The sequence below is a fragment of the Podarcis cretensis genome (assembly GCF_951804945.1).
Source record: "Podarcis cretensis genome assembly, chromosome: 9".
NCBI classification, from domain to species: domain Eukaryota; kingdom Metazoa; phylum Chordata; class Lepidosauria; order Squamata; family Lacertidae; genus Podarcis; species Podarcis cretensis.
This window is the reverse complement of record NC_137178.1, coordinates 53110641-53128290: the sequence shown is the minus strand read 5'-3', so window position 1 is coordinate 53128290 and position 17650 is coordinate 53110641. Positions and strand designations below refer to the sequence as shown.

Sequence of the window (17650 nt, the reverse complement as noted above, 5' to 3'; positions counted from 1 at the left end):
TAAAGAGAGAGCACAACAAGAAGGGATAAATAGTATTTCCATTAAAATAATAGTAATTAAGTTTGAATCACAATACTCAAATCAACACATGCTAATTTATGTAATCTATATATATTTTTTATGGGTGACCCATGTTCTCTTTTTCTGTGGATGTAACTACAAAGGACACGGAGCTATTTCTCCCCTACACTTCCAGGTCTTGTCTGGAGCAAGGAGATGTGTATCACTCCCTTGGAGAAAACAGATGTAAAACCGAACAATGTGTTCAGTGAATTTGTAGTCCAAATATGTCTCAAATCCCACCAGGTTCTTCCTCAAGGGAAATATAAAATACTAGTAAGCTGGAAATGGCTGCATTTTCACATTGCACTCTTTTGCGGAAAGATTGACTGCTGCAAGCAAGTATAAAGGGAAGGAAGCAGTTTCCAGCTTACTGGATTTGTCAGATTTCCCCTGAGAAAGAACCTGGTGTGATTCAAATTTGTTGGGACTACCATGTTACATAATGAGTTCATTCACATCTGTTGGCTTTACCTCCAACCTCATTTGTTAACAGCAATGCAAAGGTGTAAAGATATAGATGTCAGCAGGCATGGCAATGTTCTAACACAACAAGTTCTGCTTCTTTTAGAAGAATGCAAGAACAGCCCTGCTCGACTGGCCTGGACTTGGATTGGACTAAAGGTCCATCTAGTCCAGCATTTTCTTCTGAGTTTTGTGAAAGGATATGTACAAAATGCATGCACCTGGGTAAAGTGTGCATATATTAAATGCATATATTAGTGAAGATAATATACAAAAATGCATTATATTTGGGGAAATTGGTTTGCAAGAATATATACTGTATATTTGCATGTATATATTAGGAGAGATTCACACTGAAATCCTGTAGAAGTTTCTTGAGGACTTTTTTTATATACAATGTAGAAATATAGAGAAATGTAGGGGAAATGTAGAAATACAGAGAAATATAGAGAAGTCAACTTCAGACCAGAAAAGTGAGAAACTGGAAAAACCCAAAAGGAACAGTTTTACACATCCCTAGTTAGAACCTTGATTATGCAGGAATCCAAATAGTATGGAGAGCTTCCATGAGTGCAGGAGACTTGCAACTTCGGATCTTTATCCTCTAATGCATGGAGGGTTGTAAAGAAGGCAAAGCGTTGCACTGACAGAGGCATGGCCTGGCAGTGTGCCACCTCTCTCCTTTGTGTGGTTTTCATCACGTGTTGTAAACTGAGTGCCTATCTAGTGTTAAAGGTTTTTGAAATCTGCTCCCATTCCCTTACTCTTTCACCTGCTCACTCTGTTCAGTCCCTTTCTCAGATGCGCACACACACACCATTTTGTTGTGGGGCCCCACTTAAATATTTGTAAAGATACACAGAAATAGATATAGAGGCATCTTCCTAGTCCCTCATTCTCTCACCTGCACAATCTGGGAAGGTGCCTGCTTGAGAATGGAGTGTTTTAAAGGCCCTCCTTCCCAGAAACACACCCTACGCTGTCATTTTCCACAGAGCCTCACTTGTCACTTAAATTTCTGAAATGCATTAACATACGAAGACGTATCATGGGCAACGAGCTACTGAAAGCAATATCATTTAGCAGCAGTCATGCCTGCATTTTAATTATTGTAAGGCTTGGTCATATAAACGATGGCCAATAAATTAAATGCTGGCAGTGGGCCGCTTCTTGCTATTAGGAGCAGATCCTGTCAATGCAGGGTGATGTATTTAATGAAACTGGGAGCTCGAGCATATTAGCAATAGCAATAAAAGTCCTATGAAGTGACAATACATTTAACCATGCTTTATAAGGTAGGCTTTAAATACTTGCTCTTGGAGGCTGCCAATTAACAAAAGCAATATTTTCTGTCCCTTTATTTAAAATATGTACATCCCACCCTTGAAAGTGATAGATTAATAGCTGGCTAGGTTTTGGCAGCATTTTGTGCAACTTCTCATTTTCATATAAAAAAACCCAAAACGATCATGGATGGGTCATAAATTAGATTGCCCTGGCCTCGAAACTGATGGTCATAATCCTGCATACCTGACTATCCAGGAAGAAAGGTATGTGGAAAGTCTTGCTCTGTGAAGGCAACATCAACATCATTTTTTCAGAAAAGACCAATCAGCTAATGAATAAGTTCACATGTCATACTTATACTTAGCTTTTGTACCTTTAAAAAATGCTTAGTAGAGAGCATGATTTGAAACTAGTTATGGGTGAATTGGTCAATTCTGGGTTTTCTCAGTTTCTAATTTTTCCAAACTTATGTTCAGTTCTCCACATTTCCACATCAGTTTGCTATTTTTATTATGTCCTCATGAAAATTCATCAGCTTTTTGGTGTTAATTTCTACTAATACATATGTCATTTTACCAGATACACACATTACTGCAAAACAGTTTCCCCTAATAATTCAGTTTTGTTTGGTGTATTCCTTAATGCATGTGTTTTTATGCACTTTACTATAGAATATGGATTTTGCGCACATTACTTGGCTGGAGAACTACATTGGAAAATTTGAGAAGTGCACATTTTTAAGGATGGATGTGCTTTCTTCACTGCCTGAGTCAGCAAACCCATGCTGTGAAATATGGCTTGGTTCTTAACTTGTTCTTTCCTTATGATGGCTGCCACCAGTGCAATTGGTTTGGCCCCCTAAGTTGTGAACAGTCTCTGAAATTCTGTCAGGAATTACCAGAGTAAAACACCTTCAGATTGTAGTTTTTTAAAAACAATGTTGGTATGGGGAGACATGGAGATGCCAGTAGATGACTGCATGTAAATAATATCCTAGCACCATTTCTCTCTCTCTCTCTCTCTCTCTCTCTCTCTCTCTCTTTCTTTCTCTCTTTCTTTCTCTCTCTCCGTGTGTGTGTGTGACAGAGAGAGAGAGAGAGAGAGAGAGAGAGAATACATATTCGTATATACACACACAGTTTCTTAGCATCACTGTGCCTTCAGTCATAAGTTCTTCCTACATCTACAGACATCCCTGAAAGAGTAACCATCCTTAAGCAAATTTCTTCTGTAGCCCCAACTCTGTTTAAAGATGCAAAGTTTGTCCTGCACCTATTCTCCTGCAAGGTAGGTTCATTAGTAATGCAACCTGTCATTCCTGCCCCTCCCCTTCTGCTTCATGGTGACCTTTTCAGTGTTTGAAGTCTTCCTATCATGCATTAACATTTGGGTAGGCGAACAGGCATGTCTGAATCAATTTAGAAAATTAAGAATGGTGGGAATCTTCCCTTTCTTGCTGCCTGTACCTGACACACCCTGCATTTATCAAAAGAAAAATAGTTTCAGTGAATAGGAAAATCACAGAATGGTGGAGGTAGAAGGGACTTTGGAGGTCACCTCACCCAACCCAGTAGCAAGATTTCTGACAACATATTTATCTAGTCTCTGCTTAAATACCTCCAGTGAAGAAGAGCTCAAGTATCAATTCTGAGCCATGGCCAAATAGTGTGCCCAGGCAAACAAACACAGGTATTCATCCATTGGAGAAGGAAATAGTGATGACGCACATAATTATTTGTAGAAGGTTGCAGGTTAAAGACTTAGTATCTTCACTTAAATGATCTCACGTGGTGCAGATGGGAAGGACCTTGAGATTCACCTTCTGTTGTGTGGGCAGGATGGTCCCTCCCCTTACCTGGCCAATCCCCTCGCATTCCTCTCCAGGCGAGATTAGGCGATTGGCTGAGGTAGGTGGAGACCTCCAGGTATCCAGCCTGGGGAGGATGAAGCCAGCCCAAACTACCAAGAGTCACACTGGGATCCAGGGGGCTGCATGCGACCATGCAAAAGGCGCCCCCCAATTAATGTGGGGAGCGGTCATTGGTCCATCTCACTCTGTACTGTCTACAGAGTGAGACAAGTCAACCTCTCCACCCCCACATGACTGAGGAACATGTGGCTCTCTAGATGTTCTTGGGCTCCAGTTCCCATAATCCTTGACCATTGCACTTGGTGGCTGGTGCTGATGGGAATTGGAATTGGACTCCAACAGTATGTGGAGGAACACAGATTCCTTACCTGTGGTCTACCTATTTGACAATGACTCTCCAGAATTTCAGGCAAGGGGCTTTTCAAGCTTCACCTGGAGATGCCAGAGACCCAACCTGAGTCTGCATGCAAAGCATGTACTGTACCACTGAGCTACCATGGAGAACAACTGCTTGCTGGAGTAAATTGGACATATGGCCAAATTAAGTATAATGCAACTCATATGTACAGAAAGTATTAAGAGCAAGGCCTATAAGAATATAGCTAGGGAAACATCAGTAATTTGCCTGTTACCCATCTGGCCAGGCAGTAAAAAGGGACAGAATGGAAGAAGAAGAGTCATAATGAATCGTGACCCTCATGCAGATTTATGGAAACAGCAACAGTCTGTCCCAAATCATGTTGCCTACTGTGTGTGTGTGTGTGTGTGTGTGTGTGGACACTCTTTCCTGTGCCAAAGTGACTTCCTTTCTTCTATATACTCCCCTGCATGACAGAAAAATTCTTCAGTAAGGGAGAAGACATCACTAACAAGAGCATGCTGGATTTCTTCAACTGGATTCTTAATATTTGAAGAGCCTCTACTTCTAATCTGCCTGCCTGTACAGTGATAACGTCATTCCTGGGTTTTTCAAGCTTGCGTCAGTTTCCAGCTATGCCTTCCCTTTTTATAGCTGTACTAGTACAAATGATATCAAGCCGCCTTGCTTCATGATAACAATGGAATACTTTTTGCAGCAGTGTATTGATAGGGAGGTTAAAATTAACTGTCACACTAGAGGTTGTCACCCGGCTTATCTTGTAGAACCAAATAAATGGAATAGAATGGAAACTCTGCAAGGTTTTGTTATTGCATAAGGTCATCTGTCTGAACTGACATTGTAAGTTTCAGGTAGCTGATCTGCATTGCCTTGCAGTAGGGTCACTACAGTGAGCTTCCAAGTATGGCAATTTCTCCCATAGCTTAGCTATGCATGCAAGCCCTTGGTATCAAGACTTGGGCTCTAAACCACTGGTCTGAAGGATGTCAGGCCAGAGAATTTTCAACAAGCTCTGTAAGGAAAGAAAACTGTACATTAGCCATGGAAGCTTTCTTCCACCAAAGCTTTCTTCTTGCACCAAAAGGCAAGAGGAGGTCACGTGATGCCTCCCAATCGAAGGGAGAAAAGACCCAGTGCCAGCAACTGTGAAAGATGTGAAATTCATGTAAGGGATTGTTAGGAAATGGATAGAAAAGAAAACTGTCAAGTTTGTAGTACTGTTATAAGAATATATGGTGTGTCTACTATTGAAATAGTATGGTGTGTCTACTATTGAAATAGTCTATTTCTGGTTGCAACATGCAACACATCAAAAAAGATGTGGAGCAGGAAATGGTGAAGAAAATGGCAGCCAAAATGATTGGTTGAAAAAGTCCAATGTTTAGCACTTTTTGTGCTTGGGGAAAAAAGATGAATAAATGGGGATATGACAGAGGTGTATAAAATTATGCATGATACAGAAAGCAGACACAGAGAGCAACTCTCTCTTTCTCATATAAATACTAGAACCTGGGGACATTCAGTGAGGCTGGTGTCAACAGGCATGGAGGGAAAAATTAGCCTTTTCCTCCCTTGTTGTGATCCTGAATAAAATCCCTCCTCTGAAACTGCTGTTTACAGCAGGAGGAAATCACCCATTGGACCCTACCGTGATTCCAATAATTTGTAGCTATCTAGATGCAAAAATGCATATAACATCATGTCTACTTTGGACCTGAGTATCAAGGAATCAGATTTCTCCAACCTAGAGCTGACTTTCAGAGATAGTTGAGCTCCGACTGGTATCCAAATGCTGCAATTCAAAATTCACTTTATGGGGAGTAAGCCTCATGGAGCAGAGTGAAACTTACCTGTGATTAAACATGGTGCAGGACTGCACTTGTAAGTAAGGTGCTGCTGTTGGTAAATTTCAATAGGCACATACAAACATATAGCCTGCTCCACTAAAGGTATACAAAATACCAGGCTCTTTTCACTTTGCTTCCAGTAGGCATACAGACTGTCAAACAATTACATTGGCTTTTGCCTTCAGGCTCACATTATCAAATGCAATGCCACAGAACAATAGAAGCCAATTTCTTCATATGTTTCTATTTAACACTCCCCAAGCTAGTTCACTTGTGCTGTTATTAAAATCAGTTCAGAAGCAAACTTAGAGAGAGCCCATGGCACACAGTCTCACCAAAGGGAGGGACGTTAAGATCCCACTAATGTCAACAGAAGAGACATAAGCTTGTGCTTCAGTATCACCTATTAAAATCAACAGGACATTAAAAGTGTTTAACCGTGGCCATGGTTCGCAGTGGGCTATGGCCTGATCCACACCTCAGCCTGTGCAGTTATCTAAGAGGCTCAGGTTTATTGCTGTAACCTCCTTTGGAACAGCTCTCTTTGGGGCAATGTAACTATGTTACATAAGCCAATAGTTGATGAAGTTTTCCTTTGAAGTCTCTCTATACTAAATAGGCTTTCTTAAATAGGTTCACCCGCATTGCACTCTTCTTCCCAATCCCAAACTCTTGTAGTTAAATGAAAGGCCCAGTGATTTCCCCAAAACTTGCTTTCAAATGCAATGTCAGTATTTTTCACAAAAAAGCGACCCTGAGTCACTTGCAAAGTGAAACAAAGATTAAAACCAATAGATAAAACAAATAAAAAGCACATCTATAATATACATAAAAGGGGAGATCTAACCCCAACCCACTAAAAAGATGAGCAGAAAAGAGGCCACAAATATATCTAATACCCCACAGATTAAGAACCAAAAACTTGGGTCAATAGAAACTTTTTTGCCTGGTGCCTAAAAACTAATACTTTTATTTTAAGAACACCTTATGAAATTTGAGAATACAGGAATAAGCAGTGCATTCTGAAGCAAAATGTTTCTATATCCAGTTAAATAATCACAATTCTCCAGGATTATTCATTGCACTCATAATGACTATACTGTTTGAGTAGAAAAAAACACATGTTTCAGCATTGTTAAGGGGAGAAAGTTAACTGGAGAACTTAAAAGTAAAAGTAAAATTAGATCATTGATTGGTGCTGTTCATCCAGTGCTGAGAGAGAGAAATTATATATGAGGTTAATGGAGCTCCACCAATTAGGTAGAGTTTTCTGTTAAATAAGACACAATAAGAGCTGGTAAATGCAATTAACAGTGGAAACAGAAGGGATATGTGGCTCTTAGGCCTCCCAAGTTGATGCAGTCAAATTAAAAATGGCAGTCATTTTAATTTTCAGTCTGAAATTCTACCCACTGCTAAAATACTTTGCTTCAAATTCTGGTTTTCTCCTTAGATAAGGTAACTGTGTTTGCCAATTTTGGAAGACTGAAAATGAGGCATTTCTTCCACTTTAAGGCTGCAGTCCTATACATGCTTATCTGGGAGTAAATCTTACTGAATTCAATGAGATTTACATATAAGTAGACATGTCTAGGATTCTGATGCTGGTTTCTGTTTAGTTGTATATTTTCATTCATTGGCCTCCCCACTCCTCTCCAGTGTGGGCAAAAACATGTATGACTCCTTTGACAATGAGCTGATGGTGCTCAACAAATTATATCAATGCCAAACCATTTACAGTTATTTAATCTTATTTGCTCAAGATATGAAAACAGTGTGCTATGGATGTTAAAAATGGTTCTGGTTCACACAATGTCATCAAAGGGATGGTGATGGTGTGATGATCTTGCCAAATTGTTGTTGTAATTGGCTAGCAAATGCCAGTGAATTTTTTATTTAGTTGACAATTTAGACAGTAGTAGGGGGAAGTATTTGTACACTTGCCAAGTTTCTCCTTCAGTCAGGAAAGTGGTGGCAATATTATTTGTAGGTGTTGCTTTTTCTTACCTTCTCCTTGTCATTTTTGGTGTACAAAAGTGATATGTTGTAGATCTATGTCTTCCTACCTGTGTTGTTGCTCTTCAGTAGAGTTGTTCAGATAGCTACCATTTGCACACACAGCGTAATAATCACTGCCATCTTCACACAAGGACAAATGATGATGTTCCCTGAATATACTCGCCCTGGGATCTGCGTCCTAATTCTGAATTGCAGCGGGAGAGCTATAACATTTAGAAGCTGCTGCGATGAGTTGGGACTATCACATTGAGAGTGTTTTCCCCCCTATTCACCAATCATGGCAAATCACACTTTTATGAGCAGGCTGACTCATACTGTGAGTTGCTCTGAGCCATGTGGCCAGGATGTGTGCTGTCTCCATGGCAAGGATAAAATCTAGACCAGCTCAGACTCTGAGCCACTAAGGTTGACGGGCAGTTATGTAAAGTGAATGCTGGTTATGGTTCTTCATCAAGAAGAATTAATAGACTGCCTCTCCTGGAGAGAAAGATGTGCAGGTGAACAAGTGTATTACCATTCCTCAAATTCCTGTGCACAACTGAAGCTTTGAAAGTGAATACTGATAAGTGACTCAATAACAAAAGTTAGTCTTAACTGTCTGTGCTTTCGTATTCAAAGAGCTGCTTCCCAGGACTTGAATGTTCCCATATCACCTTCCCTAATACAAAATCCTGTTAATACCTAGCACTGGGAGGGATCAGATGAGCTGCTGAGAACGAGTGCTTTGCACAGCAAATGGCACTCAGTGAATTACTGGAGGCTAATATTTATACAAAATCCATTGCACCACAAAAAAACCATAAAAAATATGCTGCTTGCTTCTCCTCTAACTGCCATTCCACCCCTAGACTGTGCAACTTTTGAAAACTGGTTATTATACTAAACTGCTTGTAGTATATCAGAATACATTGGGCTGAACCATTCACTTTATTCGTGTACTGTGATGTCCTGAAAGTTACTTTTTCTCCATCAATTAATGAGGAAAGAAACTGAACATGAAGGTTATCAGAGGGGAGAGGAATGAGTGGGGTACAGAGCTCTTGTTGTGCTCGGTATGCTTTCAAGGAGGCCAAATGGTGTTTGTGACTACCCTTTCTTTCATTCTGCAAATCACCTCTTTTCTGATCTGTACTCTGAAGCCTTCCTGAAAATCCCATGATGCCATTGGTCAGGCTCTCCTCTAAGTGCAGGGGGCAGGTGTGCTCTCTACTCTGTGGCTGGCTGCTGTTCATTATTATTATTTTAAGTGATAAAGAAAATCACCTTTCTGCACTAATTCCCTTATTTTAAAAAGGAAAAACCTCCCTTAAAAACAAGCATAGCCAGTGTGCTGGTTTCAGGTTCTCAATATCCACTCTCCCCAACTATCTATCATCTATCTATCTTTATTTATTTAAATGTATATACTACTTGATTGTGAAACACACACACACACACACAGTTTACAAAAAGAAAGAGAGAGAGTTTACAAAAAGATATGGAAATCAAGGGGGGAACCCACAACTATACTTTAAAACATACAAAAGTTTGAAATACTAAAAAATACAAAAGTTAAAATACTTCCCACACTTCATTTAAAATCCAGGGGAAGGTGTTATAAAGAAACTCCTCCCCTGGGGCTTTCTGAGATCAGCAACCACAGGCAGTGGGGAAGCTGCAGAGTGCAGGGCAAATGTTTAATGGGAAGAAAAACACACATACCCTCCATGACTACCTTGTAACATTAGCCCAGCCTTACACCCACTGAAAGCATAAAGGAGTTCTAACGTGCCCTGCAAAAGAGGCAGAGAGGTGGAAACTTCTTTTGCAGCTGAAGAAAACTTTCAAGAAATTGGAGGACAGGTTTTGACACAGCACTAGTTGTAATTATTCAAGACACAAGCGCATGCTCATGTGCTTTCCTCAGAGGGCAATTAGGAGCTTGCAGGGGTGATTTTAATTGGGTTAAACCACACACACCCCACCAGCACCACAGCCCTCAATGGATTAGTCCCCTCCCACAGATCTCCTAACATCCCATTTGCTTTGACCTGATACAGGAGCACCCCACTGTTGCCAAAATAACATTTAATTAAAGAAGCAGCCTTATATCTGCAATCCAAGAAGAAAACATATTGAAATAAAACCTAGGCAACAAATATGGATTAAAACATTGAAACATCTAGAAAAGTTCTTAGTTTCCGTCTATATACATTGGTTGAGGCTGTAGTCTGCAGGACCTAGTGTTAGGATCTTAATATGTACCCAGGGAAAAATTGCACCCTTGCATATGCATATGTCTAACTCAAACTGATGTCTCAGAGTTATTAGAGATGCAACTTTTCAGTACTGCATGCATTTGGCTGGCCACTGAGAACAGGATGCTGGACTAGATGGGCCATTGGCCTGATCCAGTAGGCTGTTCTTAGGTAAGTGCTGCCTCCATGTGCCCTATGTAGATTAACATAAGTACTTTTGTGTAGGATCACTCCAACCCCAACACCATGTTTTATTGCTGGACTTGTATTGGACAGAAACTGGGAGAAACTAGAAAGGTCTAAGAGTGGAATCTTGCTCCAGGCTATAATACTAATACAGTGGTACCTCGGGTTAAGAACTTAATTCATTCTGGAGGTCCGTTCTTAACCTGAAACTGTTCTTAACCTGAAGCACCACTTTAGCTAATGGGGCCTCCCGCTGCTGCTGCGCAATTTCTGTTCTCATCCTGAAGCAAAGTTCTTAACCCGAGGTAATATTTCTGGGTTCGCGGAGTCTGTAACCTGAAGCGTATGTAACCCGAGGTACTACTGTATATAACCCAATAATGTCCAGACTACTATGCATTCTTTTAGAGAAACCTCAGTCTGTGTTCCTACTCTGGCCAAGAGTACTTATCCTTAGGACAATCCTGAGAGTAGAGATGATTAAGAGTCCACTTATTGTTTTAGAGTGCCCTGGTGTTCCTATTATAAACTTTCAGTCTTTTTTTCCTTGCAGTACATAACTGTTTTGTAAACTCTCCAGCATTATTCTGCATTGCTTTCAATATATTTTTATTACTCTCCATCCATCTTCTCAAGCTGAGCAAGCAATGTTTCTTGACACTTGGATGGTGACTTTTGAAAAGCTCAACTTATCCCCAGAACCCTGATACCATGAAGAGAATGAGATTGGACTAACGTGAAATAAATTTTGAGACATTATATCGAAAGGAAATGGATGTTTTGTCTCCTGAAGTGATAGGAGGGCAATTTAGAGTGAAAAGATCTGAAGAATGCAATCTGATAAACCGGATAGGGGAAGGAGGCAGAAGGAAAGAGCAAGAGGTGAAAGGAGAGTTCCAAGGAAGGGGATTCTTCATTGAGCCATTATTTCATTTATAGATCTTTCCTACCACTGGTACACAAGTACACAGGAAGCCTTTTCAGTTGCAGTACGCAGTATAGCAGGGGTGGAGAATCGTAGTCCAGGGACTAAATCTGTCTCCTGCACCACATCCCAGGGCCTCTCTATCGGGCCCTTAGAACTCTCTCTAGGTCAAATCCCTCACTGGGCCATGTTTGCATCCAAATTATTTTTGCCTGGCTGGAGTGTGTCCTGGAAATCTGACAATGTATTTTGCTTGTCTAGATACAGGCTAGGCAGGGTTGGTGTGTGTATAGCAAGGAGCTTAGTGTACAGTGGTAAAATTTACATTTGTTGCTTTGCCTCTGGCACTGCCCACCATGTAACCTCCAGAAGGTTGCCTCAGGCTGAAACATTTTCCACATTCCTGCAGTATGTCACAGAGGTAACCAAGAAAGAGCCTCAGATGTATACTCATGTATCTTTTGTGGTGTACTCTACACAACCAGCACTTAACTGGCAAGATATGCTTGGTGCAGCATAACCCCGACCAGAGGAAATCTTAGAAAGAGTTATTTCTCCTGCGGAATGAAAAACTAAATACTCATATGCCAATGCTCATATAACCAATGGGAGGGGCACCGTAGCATAGCTACGTCTACCATTAGGCATCATGAACCACCTTGTCCGTAGTGGCAGACCTCAGGTTGCCATTAGCGGGCATTATTGTTTGTTTGTTTGTTTGTTTGTTTGTTTGTTTGTTGTTTGTTTGTTTGTTTAAGATTTTATCACCCTGGGGTGCCACTGGAATTTTCTTCCAATGGCACCCCCAAATGCCTTGGGCTATTTCTGCAATTGAATGCAGTGTTCTTATTTATGATAGATGATAGATAGATAGATAGATAGATAGATAGATAGATAGATAGATAGATAGATAGATGATAGATAGATATAGATAGATAGATGATAGATAGATAGATGGATGATAGGTCCCACTTTTCACCACTGAGTTCTCAAAGCAGCTTGCAACAAGAAAAATATCCAAAATAACAAAATTTAAAATATAAATTAAACTTCAGATATTTAAAATCTCAGAAATTTTAGAAAGAGCATTGGGAAACAGCTAACACATCAGAGAAGCATTCATTATCCAAGGCCCTCCTGAAATGAAACTCTTTTAACAAGGCATCTGAAGCTCTGCAAAGATGATGCCTATTTGACAAGAGGAAGTTCCATAGAGTTGCACCCACAACACTGAAGGCATGACTTCATGTTGGCATGAGTCATGCTTTTAAGTCCATGGGGGACCACTAATAGTGCTTCCCCAGACAATCTCAGCAATTGACTTGGGCCATACAGAGTAAGGTGGTCCTTAAGGTATTCTAGACCTAAGTTATTCAGGGCTTTGTGCATTGGTCTAATAACCTTGAACCTAGTGCAGTAGTAAATGGGAAGCCAGTGCAGGGCTTTTTTTTTTTCTCTTAACACATGTCATATCTCATGTTGGTGTTCTGTTCTCATTACCAGTCTAGCCACAGCATTCTGCACCAGCTGCTACTCCCAGACCTTAAAAGCAGCATGCAGCCTTTACGTGTCCAATGGATCTGTCCAATACAGCACTTTGAGAGGTTTCCTAAATGAATCAATTTTAGTTTCCTTTCTTTTTCTGAAAGAATCTGTAATGTATCCGTGTGGTTTTTAAAAATCCGAAATCCTCAAATATCAGGCAAATAACAAAGATGCTACACTTACATTAGATGCTGATGAAGGATGGAAAATAAATTACTTTCTGACACCTACAGAAACATACTTCTTAGAAATGCCTCAGACTACCCACACATTGTATCTGATGCACCTACAGCTGCTTGTTATGTAACTAACTGTCCCCTTTCTTTGGATGTGAGAATCTATTAGTTTAAACTTTCAGATCAGAACATAGAATCCTTACCTCCCCCACACAGCTTTGAAAGGACGAAAATTCAGTTATTATCAAACATTTTGAAAATTATCTCTCTGGATTGTGAGTCATGCTGTTCATCTCTTATTACCGTTTGGTGATGTGACTATTCCAGTTTCCTTCATATATGCCTTCACATTTACTACAAAGGTACACAACTCCCCCTCCTCCCCACACCCAAATACCTCCACTTTCTTCTGTAATTGAGTTTAGATTAAAAGCAGTGCTCTGTCTCGGTTGCTTGTTGTGGGTAAATGTATTACAGTAGGAAGGCGTAGCTGAAGGCCGAGTACAAATGGCTGTAACTTTGATTGTTAAGAGAGGAAAACAACTTACAGTACTGCAGACTTCAGTATACCAATTTAGGCCATGGAACCCACATACTTGGAAGCAAGTTTCATTGAACTCAGTGGGATTTTAACCAGAGCAGCCATATCCATCCAGAACATTCACTTCCGCCTCTGTTTACAGAGGTTGCTACTACGGAAGATGGGTTGGATTCCTCAAAAGCTCAGGTAAAACCCTAGTGAAGTAAACCAAAGGACTTTTTGCAGATGCTCTGACTACTGAGTTGTAGTTCTCATGCTTAATAGCTCTTGGCAGACAGATTAATGGAAGCTACCTGTGTTGGTGGCCATCATTGCAACAACATCCTGTGGCCAGCAGCAGCAGACAGCATGGTGCTGCTGCACTGCTCATTTGACCTCCCTCTGGCTGTATCACTGCTGCTCACTGGGATGGACAGAGGAGGAGGTAGAGGAAAGATCAGTGCAGTGCAAACATGCCAGCAGGAGCAGCAGAATGGCTCTTCCAGGGCTTTTGCACCATGCTGACTTCCCTTGTCCCCTCTCTATCCCTATATTCAGCAGCAATGCGGCCAGAGGGAGATCAGGTGCATGGTGCAATTCTATCACACGGTCCACTGCTGGGAGCAAAGAATTCTACAGGTTAATTATGAGTTTTGTAAAGGACAGCCCCTTCTGTCCTGTAACTTTGTTCTTTAATTTCCTCACTATTTTTACTATATATTTTTTAAAAAAACTCTTAACATTTTGAAATGCTCATTTAGGAGTGCTGATACCTTGGCATGCCTTGCTTCACCACTTCCAAAACTGAATCAGGCCATGTTACCAGCAACACTTGGGGGCCACTGCAATCCTGTTCATCTATTATGTGCCTTGGATGCATCCAATATGTAACAACTGGCATGTGCATGAAAAAACTACAATGCCTATGCCACTTGGCTTACATGTATTTGGGCTTGTTGACAGAATAGTTACAAGATGGCACAGAGCAGGAGGAATGTGGGAGTATTTTGGAGGAAGAAGATTAATAGCTAAATATTTTTACTAAAAATCGCTTCGGGGTTTATGCTTATGCCACCAGCTCTGCATTTGTGAAGAATCTGTTGAAATACTTGTTGCAGTTTCAAAATAGGTAAGAATTGGTGCAGGGAGGGAACCTAGTATTGCATTGCATGCTTACCTATACCCCATTTCATCTTCTCCACCAAAAACAGAAACACACACTGTTATTTGCTTGAGTTGCAAAAGTTTTCATGTGCTTGTTGTTGTTGTTTAGTCGTTTAGTCGTGCCCGACTCTTCATGACCCCATGGACCAGTGCACGCCAGACACTTCTGTCTTCATGTGCTAAATGGTGCTTAATATGGGACCTGAGATTGAAAAGCGAAAAAGGTCTGCAGTGCATCCCCCCACCCTTCTTTGTATTCTCCTGTTTCTTGTTCCACAAGCCCTGCAATTTGGGTGGTTTGATTTTCTCAAGTGTTTGATCAATATGATCTTTGAGTGGATTCTTTGAGATTCAAGGTTAAGCAGGAAAAGGAACTGTAATCTAATTCAATTCAGATTAATACCAAATCATAGTGATCTCACAGACCCATGTACTCCCCAACTTCATCCCTCCTCACCTGTTGCATGTTTCTTCCTCCATTTCTGGTTTTTACTAACCATACTTTATCATGCCATTTAAACTTGGAAACTTTGGTTTGAATCTTGCCTTGAAACTATGGCTTGAAGTGTGTTTGTGGAGTCACCACTTACAGCTTGGAAAGCTAGTTAAAACCATTGGCTAACTTGTAGGCTAGCAAAGCAGCTGCCATACTTGGAGGGGAGGAGTGGCCTTCTCATAAGATGTCAGTGGGTATTTCATCTCATGGGACCTTTGAAGGAGGCTGGCCACCATCCCGCCTAGCCTTCTTCCTCCCTCCTTATATGGAGTGGCAAATCCAGTGGCCAAAGCAAGGCTGAGCAACATAGTAATACCAGTAAGCCAGGCCTGTTGTCACCAAGGCTGTGGATACCCTGTACTTTTAAAGCACATTCATAGCACATTCCCCACCCTCTCAAATAATCATGGGCACTATGGTTTGGTAAAGGTTCCTTGGAATTGTAACTCTGTGAGGGGTAAACTACAGTGCCTAGAATTCTTTGAGGGAAATAATGTGTTTGAATGTGCCTTATAGTGTGTAGAAACAGCATAAAATTGAGGTTCTTAGGCTGCTTCCTAATTATCTGTTTCTTGAACATTCATTCTAATTTGTTTACGCAAAGTTTAAGGGGAGGTTTGATGATGCCACCTAATTATTGAGGAATCATTCTGTGTTGTTTGCAGGAAGGTTATATGAGAATCAAGCCATTCTCGTCCCACACTTTTCCAGTGTGCTTTCCTTATTCAGGAAATTTGGGGAGGATGCAAATTTATGGTGCAAGAACACCAAAACATCTTCCATCATGCAATCTGAATTTGATGGATGTGACGGAATCCCAACTAAAACAGAGACAGCCTTATAAATATCAACCTATTCCACACGAGTTACTTGCCCTATTAGTGGTTCGGAGAACATTTGCATTTGCATCATGGTGAAATAGCCAAAAACCTTGCTTGACACTCACAAGGGAGTGGATAAAAAAGACCTTTTGCAAACTTGATTTCTGGTGGGGAAAGGACATACCTACACTACTGCTGTTTTATAGCAAATTGATTCCAGGATGGGAGTGAGGATCAAGCTGCTTTCAGATCTTTGCACAGATTAATAAAAAAGATAGGGATCTACTTCCCATTAGACTGTTTACCATTTTATTTTTTTGTCAAAGCTGTTTCCAAGAAATACAGCTTTATGAAATGGAGATACTAAGCAGCTCTTCGAAACCCAGGATATAACATCACCCCGAATGTTCTGTAGTGAAAAGAAATCAGCAATATTGATGAAATGCTGTCAGACTGAAACTGTTGCTTAAATAGTCCATTCGATGGTGTAGTATTCATAGACCACATTTTGCCTGCATGCTGTTAGAACAGATTTTTAAGATATTCGTTTTCATTATAGATTTCTTCACTATATGTGCTTTATATAAAGAATGTAAGAGGAACTGCCTCCAGGTATGTTCTCACACATAATGCAACACACTGGCAAGGGGAAGAAGACAAGTTGTCCTGGAGACAGCTTCCCATAGTGCCTTGCTGAAAAAATATTCCACTCTTTTTTCTTCTTCTTTCAAATATTCCTCATCAATTTATTATCAAAAGGGAGAGAAATACTCATGAAAAGAATGCACTGACCTTTCTTTAGCAGTGGCCAATGGATTTTGTTGGGTATCCTTTCTTTCATTCTATAAGTCATTTCTCCAAGTAATCTGCATTCTGCAGCCTCCCAGCTGCCCACCCAGCTTCAGGGCTGGTGCTAAACTTCAGGGAGGACATAGTCATGTCCTGATCAATGGCCTCACCATAATCCCCCCCCCCCACTTTCTGCCACCCTTACTTTTGTTTTAAAATATTCTTTGCTGCTGTGATAGGCGCCTTGAGTCTCGTCGGGGGGAAAGGTGGGGTATAGCTATATAATACAGTGGTTCCTCAGGTTACATACGCTTCAGGTTACATACGCTTCAGGTTACAGACTCCGCTAACCCAGAAATAGTGCTTCAGGTTAAGAACTTTGCTTCAGGATGAGATCAGAAATCGTGCTCTAGCGGTGCAGCGGCAGCAGGAGGCCCCATTAGCTAAAGTGGTGCTTCAGGTTAAGAACAGTTTCAGGTTAAGAACGGACCTCCGGAACGAATTAAGTACTTAACCCAAGGTACCACTGTAATAGTAGTCGCACCTACACTGGAGGCTTCTCTGCCACCTCCCTTGGCACTTGGACTTTGAGAAAGGGCATCTATTGCAGTTTGTCACAGCAGCTAGAAAGACATATATAGCTCTCCAAGTTTAAAGTCTTTTTAGTTGCCGTGGCACACTGCAGAGGTGGCACAGCCAATGCCTCTTCACCTTGCTCAGAATGCCAGGGGATACGAAGGACCCCCATGGTCCTTTCTCAAAGCCCAGACAAGGCAGGGCAGTGGAAGGAGGCAGCCAGCTAGTATAGGGAGTGAATGGACAGCAGATTGAGCTGGTAAGAGGCCCTTCTGAGTGCTGAGTCCA

At 41.0% G+C, this 17650-nt stretch overlaps 1 protein-coding gene and 1 long non-coding RNA gene across 3 annotated transcripts in view; one reads left to right on the top strand and one right to left on the bottom strand.

The window, feature by feature from the left end:
- LOC307223765 (uncharacterized protein) overlaps positions 1 to 4609 on the top strand; it is a 74899-nt gene extending 70290 nt beyond the window's left edge. The window contains exon 5 of the mRNA XM_079990085.1: positions 4518 to 4609. The gene's annotated coding sequence lies outside the window, so the exon portion shown is untranslated. The remainder of the gene's footprint in view (positions 1 to 4517) is intronic.
- The window catches only part of LOC307223772, a 44172-nt gene that overhangs the window by 11736 nt on the left and 14786 nt on the right, over positions 1 to 17650 (bottom strand). For both annotated transcript variants that reach the window (XR_013842264.1, XR_013842265.1), the window contains exon 3: positions 1430 to 1543. This is a non-coding gene — a long non-coding RNA (uncharacterized lncRNA). The remainder of the gene's footprint in view (positions 1 to 1429; positions 1544 to 17650) is intronic.